Genomic DNA, 14,275 nt, shown 5'->3' on the forward strand with positions numbered 1-14,275 from the left:
ACCAAAGGGTAACAGCGTGTTTCTGCCCAGTTTTGAACTGGGGACCTTTTGAGTGTTAGGCGAACGTGATAACCACTACACTACAGAAACCGGCTGTGGAAGGTTACTGTGGTCATGGCGAGCCATCGAGAACAAAGACTCAACGTCAAAAGCTTTAATATCAACGCCTAATGTCATGCTTCTATCCAGTTTGGAACTGGGGACCGTTCGCGTGTGAGGTGAATGTGACAACCACTACACTTCAGAAACTCCATGCAAAGCTAAACATGTTTAAACATGCTGAAATGAACTTGAAAAAGAAAAAAACAGCCAGCCAAAGTCAAGAGGTCTTCCTCTATGTCTGAAGACAGGACAAAGTGCATTTTGCAACACAGGAACCTTTCATTTGTCAGGCTATTGGAGAAAAAGAACAAACAGGGAAACAAAACCATGCTCCACAAAACATTCTCATGCCTTTGTCCAAAAGCCAAAAAGAAAAAGCACCTAGATGCCTGCTTTCGCACCTTGATCCTATCAGGTGTTAGTTGAATTAGGAACACTTAGGCCTGTTTCACACTTGCTTTTTTTTGCAGCGCATTTTTCCCGCAAAAAAACGCATTGAAAAACGCATACAAAAGCATACAACTGCTGAGTTTTTTTCAAGCATTTTTATGAGCATGCATGAAAAAAACGCAGCGTTTTTATGCGTTTGTATGCGTTTTTAGTGCGTTTTTACCCCGTTTGTGTTTTTTTCCAACATTAGGTGGCCCCTCACACTAACCCAAACCATGACTTTACTAACCCTAAACCCTAACCCTGACCCTAACCCTAACCCTAACCCTAACCCTTAACCAAACCATACTTAACCCTAACCCTGACCCTAACCCTTAACCAAACCATACTTAACCCTAACCCAAACCCTAACTAACTTTAACCCTAACCCTAACCCTGACCCTAACCCTAACCCTAACCCTAACCGTTAACCAAACCATACTTAACCCTACCCCTAACCCTAACCCTGACCCTAACCCTTAACCAAACCATACTTAACCCTAACCCTGACCCTAACCCTAACCCTAACCCTGACCCTAACCCTAACCCTAACCCTTAACCAAACCATACTTAACCTTAACCCTAACCCTAACCCTGACCCTAACCCTAACCCTGACCCTAACCCTTAACCAAACCATACTTAACCCTAACCCTGACCCTAACCCTAACCCTAACCCTGACCCTAACCCTAACCCTAAACCCCCTTAACTAACCCTAACTTTACCCAAACCCCTAAATTCCATTGTCTAAACTAATGGTAAAAAAAAAAACGCATGTGCAAAAAAACGCATACATAAGCATGCCAATGCGCACATATGCTCACCATAGACTTATAATGGGTGTCTTGCTGTAAAAAAACGCATTGCGCGCATGCGTTTTTTTGAGGCAAATCGGACGCACAAAAAATGCAACAAGTTGCATTTTGTGTGCCCGAGCGCATACCGCAAAAAAACGCATGCGCGGTAAAACGCGTACAAACGCATGTGTATGCGCACATAAGCGCATCCCATGCAAAGTATAGGAAAAAAAAACGCATGCACTATTTAGCGCTAAATTACCGCGAAAAAAAACGCAAATGTGAAACCAGCCTAACAGCGTGTTTCTGCCCAGTTTCATACTGGGGACCTTTCGCGTGTTAGGCGAACGTGATAACCACTACACTACAGAAACCGGCTGCGGAAGGTTGCTGTGGTCATGACGAGCCATCGAGAACAAAGACTCAACGTCAAAAGCTTCAATATCAACGCCTAATGTCATGCTTCTATCCAGTTTCGAACTGGGGACCTTTTGCGTGTTAGGCGAACGTGATAACCACTACACTACAGAAACCGGCTGCGGAAGGTTACTATGGTCATGACGAGCCATCGAGAACAAAGACTCAACGTCAAAAGCTTTAATATCAACGCCTAATGTCATGCTTCTATCCAGTTTCGAACTGGGGATCATTCGCGTGTGAGGTGAACGTGACAACCACAACACTTCAGAAACTCCATGCAAAGCTAAAGATGTTTAAACATGCTGAAATGAACTTGAAAAAGAAAAAAACAGCCAGCCAAAGTCAAGAGGTCTTCCTCTATGTCTGAAGACAGGACAAAGTGCATTTTGCAACACAGGAACCTTTCATTTGTCAGGCTATTGGAGAAAAAGAACAAACAGGGAAACAAAACCATGCTCCACAAAACATTCTCATGCCTTTGTCCAAAAGCCAAAAAGAAAAAGCACCTAGATGCCTGCTTTCGCACCTTGATCCTATCAGGTGTTAGTTGAATTAGGAACACTTAGGCCTGTTTCACACTTGCTTTTTTTTGCAGCGCATTTTTCCCGCAAAAAAACGCATTGAAAAACGCATACAAAAGCATACAACTGCTGCGTTTTTTTCAAGCATTTTTATGAGCATGCATGAAAAAAACGCAGCGTTTTTATGCGTTTGTATGCGTTTTTAGTGCGTTTTTACCGCGTTTGTGTTTTTTTCCAACATTAGGTGGCCCCTCACACTAACCCAAACCATGACTTTACTAACCCTAACCCTAACCCTAACCCTAACCATTAACCAAACCATACTTAACCCTAACCCTGACCCTAACCCTTAACCAAACCATACTTAACCCTAACCCAAACCCTAACTAACTTTAACCCTAACCCTAACCCTGACCCTAACCCTAACCCTAACCCTGACCCTAACCCTAACCCTTAACCAAACCATACTTAACCCTAACCCTGACCCTAACCCTTAACCAAACCATACTTAACCCTAACCCAAACCCTAACTAACCTTAACCCTAACCCTAACCCTGACCCTAACCCTAACCCTAACCCTGACCCTAACCCTTAACCAAACCATACTTAACCCTAACCCTGACCCTAACCCTGACCCTAACCCTTAACCAAACCATACTTAACCCTAACCCTGACCCTAACCCTGACCCTAACCCTAACCCTAACCCTAACCCTGACCCTAACCCTAACCCTAACCCTGACCCTAACCCTAACCCTAACCCTAACCCTAACCCTGACCCTAACCCTTAACCAAACCATACTTAACCCTAACCCTGACCCTAACCCTGACCCTAACCCTAACCCTAACCCTGACCCTAACCCTTAACCAAACCATACTTAACCCTAACCCTGACCCTAACCCTAACCCTAACCCTTAACCAAACCATACTTAACCCTAACCCTGACCCTAACCCTTAACCAAAACATACTTAACCCTAACCCAAACCCCAACTAACCTTAACCCTAACCCTAACCCTGACCCTAACCCTAACCCTAACCCTAACCCTGACCCTAACCCTTAACCAAACCATACTTAACCCTAACCCTGAACCTAACACTGACCCTAACCCTTAACCAAACCATACTTAACCCTAACCCTGACCCTAACCCTGACCCTAACCCTCACCCTAACCCTGACCCTAACCCTAACCCTAACCCTGACCCTAACCCTAACCCTAACCCTGACCCTAACCCTTAACCAAACCATACTTAACCCTAACCCTGACCCTAACCCTGACCCTAACCCTAACCCTAACCCTAACCCTTAACCAAACCATACTTAACCCTAACCCTGACCCTAACCCTGACCCTAACCCTAACCCTAACCCTAACCCTGACCCTAACCCTTAACCAAACCATACTTAACCCTAACCCTGACCCTAACCCTAACCCTAACCCTGACCCTAACCCTTAACCAAACCATACTTAACCCTAACCCTGACCCTAACCCTAACCCTGACCCTAACCCTAACCCTAATCCCCCTTAACTAACCCTAACTTTACCCAAACCCCTAAATTCCATTGTCTAAACTAATGGTAAAAAAAAAAACGCATGTGCAAAAAAACGCATATATAAGCATGCCAATGCGCACATATGCTCACCATAGACTTATAATGGGTGTCTTGCTGTAAAAAAACGCATTGCGCGCATGCGTTTTTTTGAGGCAAATCGGACGCACAAAAAATGCAACAAGTTGCATTTTGTGCGCCCGAGCGCATACCACAAAAAAACGCATGCGCGGTAAAACGCGTACAAACGCCTGTGTAAGCGCACATAAGCGCATCCCATGCAAAGCATAGGAAAAAAAAACGCATGCACTATTTAGCGCTAAATTACGGCGAAAAAAAACGCAAATGTGAAACCAGCCTTAGACACTGTCAAAAACACACATGCTTGCCAAAAGCAAAAACGGGTAGAAATAATCACATTGGTAAAAGTAATGCTCATTAAACCAGCAATAGAATATGCTAACTAAGGCTAATTAAGCCAACAATATACGTTTGTGATCAAAATAAAGAAAAGCCACATGTTTCTGCCCGGGATCAAAACAGGGAACTTTCAGGAGGATGGCAAACAGGACAATCACTACACTACAGTAACCAGACAAGAGCGTTTACTGTGGTCATGGCAAGCATTAAAGATCAAGCACTCATTGTCAAAAGCGCTAGTTTGCAAGAGGTACGCTGTGTTTCTGCCCAGTTTCAAACTGAGGCCCTTTCACGTGTAAAGCGAACGTGAAAACCACTACACTACAGAAACCAACCGATTCAAACAAACAAAAAATGCTGTGGTCATGGCAAGCAATAAAGAACAAGCACTGAAAGTCAAAAAGATCGTTTTCCAAGAGAAAAAGCTGTGTTTCTGCCCAGTTTCGAACTGGGGACCTTTCGCATGTGAGGCGAACGTGATAACCGCTACACTACAGAAACCAGATGCAAGCGCTTACTGTGGTGACAACAAGCAATCGAGATCAAGAACTGAAAGTCAAAAGCTTGGATACCAAAGGGTAACAGCGTGTTTCTGCCCAGTTTCGAACTGAGGACCTTTCGCGAGTTAGGCGAACGTGATAACCACTACACTACAGAAACCGGCTGCGGAAGGTTACTGTAGTCATGACGAGCCATCGAGAACAAAGACTCAACGTCAAAAGCTTTAATATCAACGCCTAATGTCATGCTTCCATCCAGTTTCGAACTAGGGACCGTTCACGTGTGAGGTGAACATGACAACCACTACACTTCAGAAACTCCATGCAAAGCTAAAGATGTTTAACCCCTTCACGACCTATGATGCCTACGTAGGCGTCATGAAAAGCAGTGCCCAAACAACCTATGACGCCTACGTAGGCGTCATGCTATAAATAGCCCCCCTGCGGGTCGAGTGACCGGGGTCACTGAAAGGTCACCCGACCCGCACACAAAGGACCCTTCAGAGTTAACACCTGGGGGTGTGGCTTAGCCCCCACGTGCCTACGATCGCTCTGATTGGCTGTTAAAAGTGAAACTGCCAATCAGAGCGATTGTAATATTTCACCAATGAAAATTGGTGAAATATTACAATCCAGCCATGGCCGATGCTGAAATAGCATCGGACATGGCTGGACACCGAGACCCGACCCCCCCCCACACCGACTGACGGCACCGATCGGCTGCCGCCACCTTCTGACGGCACCGATCGGCACCCGCCGTCATGATCTGCCCCCCCGCCTTCTCTCCGCCCCCCCTGCCCTCCGATCATCCCCTCTCACCCTCCGATCACCCCCTCACCCTCCTTTGTGCCTCCGATCTCCCGCTATCCGTCCCGGTGTCCTGCCGTCCAGCGTCATGGGCGCCGCCATCTTGCAAGATGGCGGGCGCATGCGCAGTGCGCCGAATCGAATCTGCAACGCTGCAGATTCATTTATTTTGATCACTATGATAAACTTTCATAGTGATCAAAATAAATAAAAAGTAAATCACCGCCCCCTTTATCACCCCCATAGGTAGGGACAAATAATAAAATATATATATTTTTTTTTCCATTAGGGTTAGGTCCAGGGCTAGGGTTAGGGCTAGGGTTAGGGCTAGGGTTAGGGTTAGGGTTAGGGTTAGGGTTGGACTAAGGGTTAGGGTTGGACTAGGGGTTAGGGTTGGACTAGGGGTTAGGGTTGGACTAGGGGTTAGGGTTGGACTAAGGGTTAGGGTTGGACTAAGGGTTAGGGTTGGACTAAGGGTTAGGGTTGGACTAAGGGTTAGGGTTGAATTTAGGGTTAGGGTTGAATTTAGGGTTAGGGTTGGAATTGGGATTAGGGTTGGGGTTGGGATTACGGTTAGGCTTGTGGTTAGAGTTAGAGTTGGGATTTCGTTAGGGGTGTGTTGGGATTAGGGTTGTGGTTAGGGTTATGATTAGGGTTGGGATTAGGGTTAGGGGTGTGTTGGCGTTAGTGTTGGAGATAGAATTGAGGGGTTTCCACTGTTTAGGCACATCAGGGGCTCTCCAAACGCGACATGGAGCCACCATTTATTACAGCCAATTTTGCGTTCAAAAAGTCAAACGGTGCTCCCTCCATTTCGAGCCCCGACGTGTGCCCAAACAGTGGTGTACCCCCACTTATGGGGTATCGGGGTACTCAGGAAAAATTGCACAACAACTTTAGGGGTCTAATTTCTCCTGTTACCCTTGGGAAAATAAAAAATAGTGGGCTAAAAATCACTTTTTGAGGAAAAAAAATATTTTTTTATTTTCACAGCTCTGCGTTATAAACTTCTGTGAAGCACTTGGGGATTCAACGTGCTCACCACACATCTAGATAAGTTCCTTGGGGGGTCTAGTTTCCAAAATGGGGTCACTTGTGGGGGGTTTCCACTGTTTAGGTACATCAGGGGCTCTGCAAACGTAACATGACGCCCACAGACCATTCCATCAAGTCGGCATTTCAAAGCGTCACTACTTCCCTTCCGAGCCCCAACGTGTGCCCAAACAGTGGTCCCCCCCATATATGGGGTACCAGCATACTCAGGACAACCTGGACAACAACTTTTGGGGTCCAATTTATCCTGTTACCCTTGTGAAAATAAAAAATAGTGGGCTAAAAATCACTTTTTGAGGAAAAAAAAATATTTTTTTATTTTCACAGCTCTGCGTTATAAACTTCTGTGAAGCACTTGTGGGTTCAAAGTGCTGACCTCACATCTAGATTAGTTCCTTAGGTGATATAGTTTCCAAAATGGGGTCACTTGTGGGGGGTTTCCACTGTTTAGGTACATCAGGGGCTCTGCAAATGTAGCATGACGCCCACAGACCATTCCATCAAGTCTTCATTTCAAAGCATCACTACTTCCCTTCCGAGCCCCAACGTGTGCCCAAACAGTGGTCCCCCCCCCACTTATGGGGTACCAGCGTACTCAGGACACACTGGACAACAACTTTTGGGGTCCAATTTATCCTGTTACCCTTGTGAAAATAAAAAATAGTGGACTAAAAATAATTTTTTGAGGAAAAAAAAATATTTTTTTATTTTCACGGCTCTGCGTTATAAACTTCTGTGAAGCACTTGGGGGTTCAACGTGCTCACCACACATCTATATTAGTTTCTTGGGTGATCTAGTTTCCAAAATGGGGTCATTTGTGGGGGGTTTCCACTGTTTAGGTACATCAGGGGCTCTGCAAACATAACATGACGCCCACAGACCATTCCATCAAGTCGGCATTTCAAAACGTCACTACTAGTGTTGAGCATTCCGATACCGCAAGTATCGGGTATCGGCCGATACTTGCTGTATCGGAATTCCGATACCGACTTCCGATATTTTTTCAATATCGGAATTCGGCATCGGAATCGGAAGTTCAGTTGATTGACGGCCTGACGTCATCATGATGCGCGGTGTGTGCGCATCATGATGCGCCGTCATTTCGGGCCTTCCGGGGGTCTCTGCCGGCCTGCCGGGGGGCTGTGCCGGCCTGCCGGGGGGCTGTGTGGACTGCCCGGGGTCTGTACCGGCCTGCCGGGGGGCTGTGCCGGCCTGCCGGTGGTCTGTGCACCCTGTGGGGGTCTGTACCGGCCTGCCGGGGGGCTGTGCCGGCCTGCCGGGGGGCTGTGCTGATGTCCGGGGGTCTGTGCAAGCATCGTCCGATGGGACTACAAGTCCCATCGGGCGATGCCTGCTACCATGACAGTGATTGACACATTAGCCAATGATGGGACAGTAGTAGTCCCATCATCCGGCTAATGTGTTAAATGTTAAAAAAAAAATAAATAAATAAATAAAAAAAAAATACTACATACATACTACATGCATGCTACATACATACTACATGCTACATACATACTACATATATACTACATACATACTACATACATGCTACATACATACTACATACATACTACATACATACTACATGCTACATACATACTACATGCATGCAACATACATACTACATATATACTACATACATGCTACATACATACTGCATGCTACATACATACTACATACATACTACATACATACTACATGCATGCTACATACATACTACATATATACTACATGCATGCTACATACATACTACATGCTACATACATACTACATATATACTACATACATACTACATACATGCTACATACATACTGCATGCTACATACATACTACATACATACTACATACATACTACATGCATGCTACATACATACTACATGCATGCTACATACATACTACATGCATGCTACATGCATGCTACATACATACTACATGCTACATACATACCACATACATACTACATACATACTACATACTACATATATACTACATGCATGCTACATACATACTACATGCTACATACATACCACATACATACTACATACATACTACATACTACATATATACTACATGCATGCTACATACATACTACATGCTACATACATACCACATACATACTACATACATACTACATATATACTACATACATGCTACATACATACTACATGCTACATACATACCACATACATACTACATACATGCTACATATATACTACATGCATGCTACATACATACTACATATATACTACATGCATGCTACATACATACTACATGCTACATGCATGCTACATACATACTACATACATACTACATGCTACATACATACCACATATATACTACATACATACAATACATTCATACAATACATACATAGACATACAGTACATATAACATAGAGTAACATACTTACCAATACTTGTCACATTGTTCCCCGAAGCCATTGTCTTTTCCGGAATAAATATTAACATAACAAACCACAAAAATACTCACCCACGATCCGAAGCAGTCCACGAGTGTGTCCCACGACGATCTTGGGTAGAGAACTGCAGCATCAGATGATGCTGCCGTTCTCTACGGGCTGCAGGAATCCAATGACGGAAGGTAGGTATCCTTCCGCACTGTATTCCTCCGCCACTTAAAAAAAAAAAAGTCCCTAGTCTCACTTTATGCCATTGCTGCGTGGGAATTTCCCACACAGCAATGGCATAAAGTGAGACTAGGGACTTTTTTTTTTTTTAAGTGGCGGAGGAATACAGTGCGGAAGGATACCTACCTTCCGTCATTGGATTCCTGCAGCCCGTAGAGAACGGCAGCAACAGCTGATGCTGCAGTTCTCTACCCAAGATCGTCGTGGGACACACTCGTGGACTGCTTCGGATCGTGGGTGAGTATTTTTGTGGCTTGTTATGTTAATATTTATTCCGGAAAAGACAATGGCTTCGGGGAACATTGTGACAAGTATTGGTAAGTATGTTACTCTATGTTATATGTACTGTATGTCTATGTATGTATTGTATGAATGTATTGTATGTATGTAGTATATATGTGGTATGTATGTAGCATGTAGTATGTATGTAGTATGTATGTAGCATGCATGTAGCATGTAGTATGTATGTAGCATGCATGTAGTATATATGTAGTATGTATGTAGCATGCATGTAGTATATATGTAGCATGTATGTAGTATGTATGTGGTATGTATGTAGCATGTAGTATGTATGTAGCATATATGTAGTATGTATGTAGCATGTAGTATGTATGTAGTATGTATGTAGTATGTATGTGGTATGTATGTAGCATGTAGTATGTATGTAGCATGCATGTAGTATATATGTAGTATGTATGTAGCATGTAGTATGTATGTAGTATGTATGTAGTATGTATGTGGTATGTATGTAGCATGTAGTATGTATGTAGCATGCATGTAGTATATATGTAGCATGTAGTATGTATGTAGTATGTATGTGGTATGTATGTAGCATGTAGTATGTATGTAGCATGCATGTAGCATGCATGTAGTATGTATGTAGCATGCATGTAGTATGTATGTAGCATGCATGTAGTATGTATGTAGTATGTATGTAGTATGCATGTAGCATGCAGTATGTATGTAGCATGTATGTAGTATGTATGTAGTATATATGTAGTATGTATGTAGCATGTAGTATGTATGTAGCATGCATGTAGTATATATGTAGTATGTATGTAGCATGCATGTAGTATGTATGTAGTATGTATGTAGTATGTATGTATCATGCAGTATGTATGTAGCATGTATGTAGTATATATGTAGTATGTATGTAGCATGTAGTATGTATGTAGCATGCATGTAGTATGTATGTAGTATTTTTTTTTTTTTTTTAACATTTAACACATTAGCCGGATGATGGGACTACTACTGTCCCATCATTGGCTAATGTGTCAATCACTGTCATGGTAGCAGGCATCACCCGATGGGACTTGTAGTCCCATCGGACGATGCCTGCACAGACCCCCGGAGCCTGCACAGCCCCCCGGCAGGCCGGCACAGCCCCCCGGCAGGCCGGCACAGCCCCCCGGAGCCTGCACAGCCCCCCGGCAGGCCGGCACAGCCCCCCGGCAGGCCGGCACAGACCACCGGCAGGCCGGCACAGACCACGGGAGCCTGCACAGACCCCCTGGCAGGCCGGCACAGCCCCCCGAAAGGCCCATACAGACCCCAGAGAGGCTGTACAAGGGCAGGAAAGGGTTTTTCTTATTCCGATACCGGAAGTCCCATAGACTTGAATGGGACTTCCGGTATCGGAATCGGCGATACCGATACTTTTTTTAAAGATCGGCTGATACCATCCGATACGATACTTTGAAGTATCGGACGGTATCGCTCAACTCTAGTCACTACTTCCCTTCTGAGCCCCAACGTGTGCCCAAACAGTGGTCCCCCCCATATATGTGGTACCAGCGTACTCAGGACAACCTGGACAACAACTTTTGGGGTCCAATTTATCCTGTTACCTTTGTGAAAATAAAAAATAGCAGGCTAAAAATTTATTTTTTGAGGGAAAAAAATATTTTTATTTTAACGGCTCTGCGTTATAAACTTCTGTGTAGCACCTGGGGGTTCAAAGTGCTCACTATGCATCTAGATAAGTTCCTTAGAGGGTCTAGTTTCCAAAATGGGGTCATTTGTGGGGGAGCTCCAAAGTTTACGCACACAGGGGCTCTGCAAACACAACATGGTGTCCGCTAACGATTGGAGCTAATTTTCCATTCAAAAAGTCAAATGACGCTCCTTCCCTTCTGAGTCATGCCGTGCGCTCAAACAGTGGTTTTCCCCCACATATGGGGTACCAGTGTACTCAGGACAAACTGGACAACAACTTTTGGGGTCCAATTTATCCTGTTACCCTTGGGAAAATAAAAAATAGCGGGCTAAAAAATCATTTTTGAGGAAAAAAAAATATTTTTTTATTTTCACTGCTCTGCGTTATAAACTTCTGTGAAGCACTTGGGGGTTCAAAGTGCTCACCACACATCTAGATAAGTTCCTTCGGGGGTCTAGTTTCCAAAATGGGGTCACTTGTGGGGGAGCTCCAATGTTTAGGCACACAGGGGCTCTCCAAATGCGACATGGTGTCCGCTAACGATTGGAGCTAATTTTCCAATCAAAAAGTCACATGGCGCTCCTTCCCTTCCTGGCCTTGCGGTGCGCCCAAACAGTGGTTTATGACCACATATGAGATATTGATGTACTCAGAAGAAATTGCCCAACAAATTTTAGGATCCATTTTATCCTGTTGCCCATGTGAAAATGAAAAAACTGAGGCCAAATAAAATTTTTGTGAAAAAAAAAGTACTTTTTTTTTTTACAGATCAATTTGTGAAGCATCTGGGGGTTCAAAGTGCATACTATGCATCTAGATAAGTTCTTTGGAGGGTCTAGTTTCCAAAATGGGCTCACTTGTGGGGGAGCTCCAATGTTTAGGCACACAGGTACTCTTAAAACAAGACATGGCAACCACTAAACATTCAAGCATATTTTACATTCATAAAGTAAAATGGCGCTCCTTGCCTTCTGAGCCCTGCCGTGCGCCCAAACAGTGGTTTATGACCACATATGAGGTATCAGTGTACTCAGGAGAAATTGCCCAACAAATTTTAGGATACATTTTATCCTGTTACCCATGTGAAAATGAAAAAACTGATGCTAAAATAAAATTTTGGTTGGAAAAATTAAAATGTCCATTTTTTCATTCCATGTTGCTTTAGTTCCTGTGAAGCACCTGAAGGGTTAATAATCTTCTTGAATATAGTTTTGAGTAGCTTGAGGGGTGCAGTTTTTAGAATGGTGACACTTCTGGGTATTTTCTGCCATATAGAACCCTCAAAGTGACTTCAAATGTGAGGTGGTCCCTAAAAAAAATGGTTTTGTAAATTTTGTTGTAAAAATGAGAAATTGCTGGTCAACTTTTAACCCTTATAACTTCCTAACGAAAAAAAATGTTGTTTCCAAAATTGTGCTGATGTAAAGTAGACATGTGGGAAATGTTATTTATTAACTATTTTGTGACACATAACTCTCTGGTTTAACAGAATAAAAATTCAAAATTTGAAAATTGCAAAATTTTCAAAATTTTTGCCAAATTTCCATTTTTTTCACAAATAAACGCAAAAATTATTGACCTAAATATACCACTATCATGAAGCCCAATATGTCACGAAAAAACAATCTCGGAATCGCTAGGATGCGTTGAAGCGTTCCTGAGTTATTACCTCATAAAGGGACATTGGTCAGAATTGCAAAAAATGGCCAGGTCATTAAGGTCAAAATAGGCTGGGTCATGAAGGGGTTAAACATGCTGAAATGAACTTGAAAAAGAAAAAAACAGCCAGCCAAAGTCAAGAGGTCTTCCTCTATGTCTGAAGACAGGACAAAGTGCATTTTGCAACACAGGAACCTTTCATTTGTCAGGCTATTGGAGAAAAAGAACAAACAGGGAAACAAAACCATGCTCCACAAAACATTCTCATGCCTTTGTCCAAAAGCCAAAAAGAAAAAGCACCTAGATGCCTGCTTTCGCACCTTGATCCTATCAGGTGTTACTTGAATTAGGAACACTTAGACACTGTCAAAAACACACATGCTTGCCAAAAGCAAAAACGGGTAGAAATAATCACATTGGTAAAAGTAATGCTCATTAAACCAGCAATAGAATATGCTAACTAAGGCTAATTAAGGCTACTTTCACACATCAGGTTTTCGGCGTCAGGCGCGATGCGGCGTCGTGCCGGAACGCCGGATCCAGCAAATGTTTAGTAAAACCGGATGTGACGTATCTGGTTTTCTGCCGGATCCGTCTTTTTCTTGACAGACAAAACCGGATCCGTCTCATTTGGTTCATCCGTTTTTCTATCCGTTTTTCGACGGATTACGCCGGATCCGGTTTTTAAAATTGACCCTTGTGGCCTTCCGAACGGGATTGGCTACTGGAAAACTATATATAGAGTGTTCCTACAGCCCTTCTTTGACAGGTTGTCGAAGAGAAAGTGCAGGTTGGAGAGAAGAGCAAGTTACTGGCGAAGATGGATGTTGTCATTGGAAATATTTTGAAGAATTTGGCGGTTTTTATAGCGGAGGCGAATCGTTTGAGGGTGATTGTTCTGGAGAAGGAGAGAGCGAGACAGCAGCGCATCAGGCATCGTAGACGACGTTTGTGGATCCACCCCATCACAGCCAAGAGAATGACGCGTGGGGTCTATTCTACACTCTGCATGGACCTTCGACGAAACCCGGATAAATTTTTTGGATATGTTAGGATGAAAATGGAGAATTTTGATTACTTGGTGGAGCGCATTGCACACCTCATAAGAAAAGCGAACACCTATTGCCGCTTCTCTGTTTCACCCGCAGAGCGTCTGATGGTGACTTTAAGGTAAGCCACATTTATTGGATGTGATCGCATCAGAGCACACTTTCACTGCAATCTTGTTGGTGGTAGTTTGTATCTCCAAGTGTTATAGCTCAGTTTTGGTATGTAATGCTGTGATTTAAAACTAATTTATTGTTTTTTAATTCCCCACAGATTTCTTGCAACTGGAGAATCCCTTTCGTCACTGCATTTCCAGTACAGACTCGGGATTTCCACCATATCTGGAATTGTGAAGTACACATGCCGTGCACTGTGGGACTCCTTAG

General features: G+C 43.6%; 1 non-coding gene across 1 annotated transcript; it reads right to left on the minus strand.

Moving 5' to 3' along the window:
* Window positions 1–4,664: 4,664 nt before the first annotated feature.
* On the minus strand, window positions 4,665–4,737 carry TRNAV-CAC (transfer RNA valine (anticodon CAC)). The gene has a single exon. It is a non-coding gene; the product is annotated as a tRNA-Val (tRNA).
* Window positions 4,738–14,275: the final 9,538 nt, after the last annotated feature.

Source organism: Dendrobates tinctorius, unplaced genomic scaffold, assembly GCF_039654945.1.
Source record: "Dendrobates tinctorius isolate UK_male_01 unplaced genomic scaffold, ASM3965494v1 ptg000332l, whole genome shotgun sequence".
Taxonomy (NCBI): Eukaryota; Metazoa; Chordata; class Amphibia; order Anura; family Dendrobatidae; genus Dendrobates; species Dendrobates tinctorius.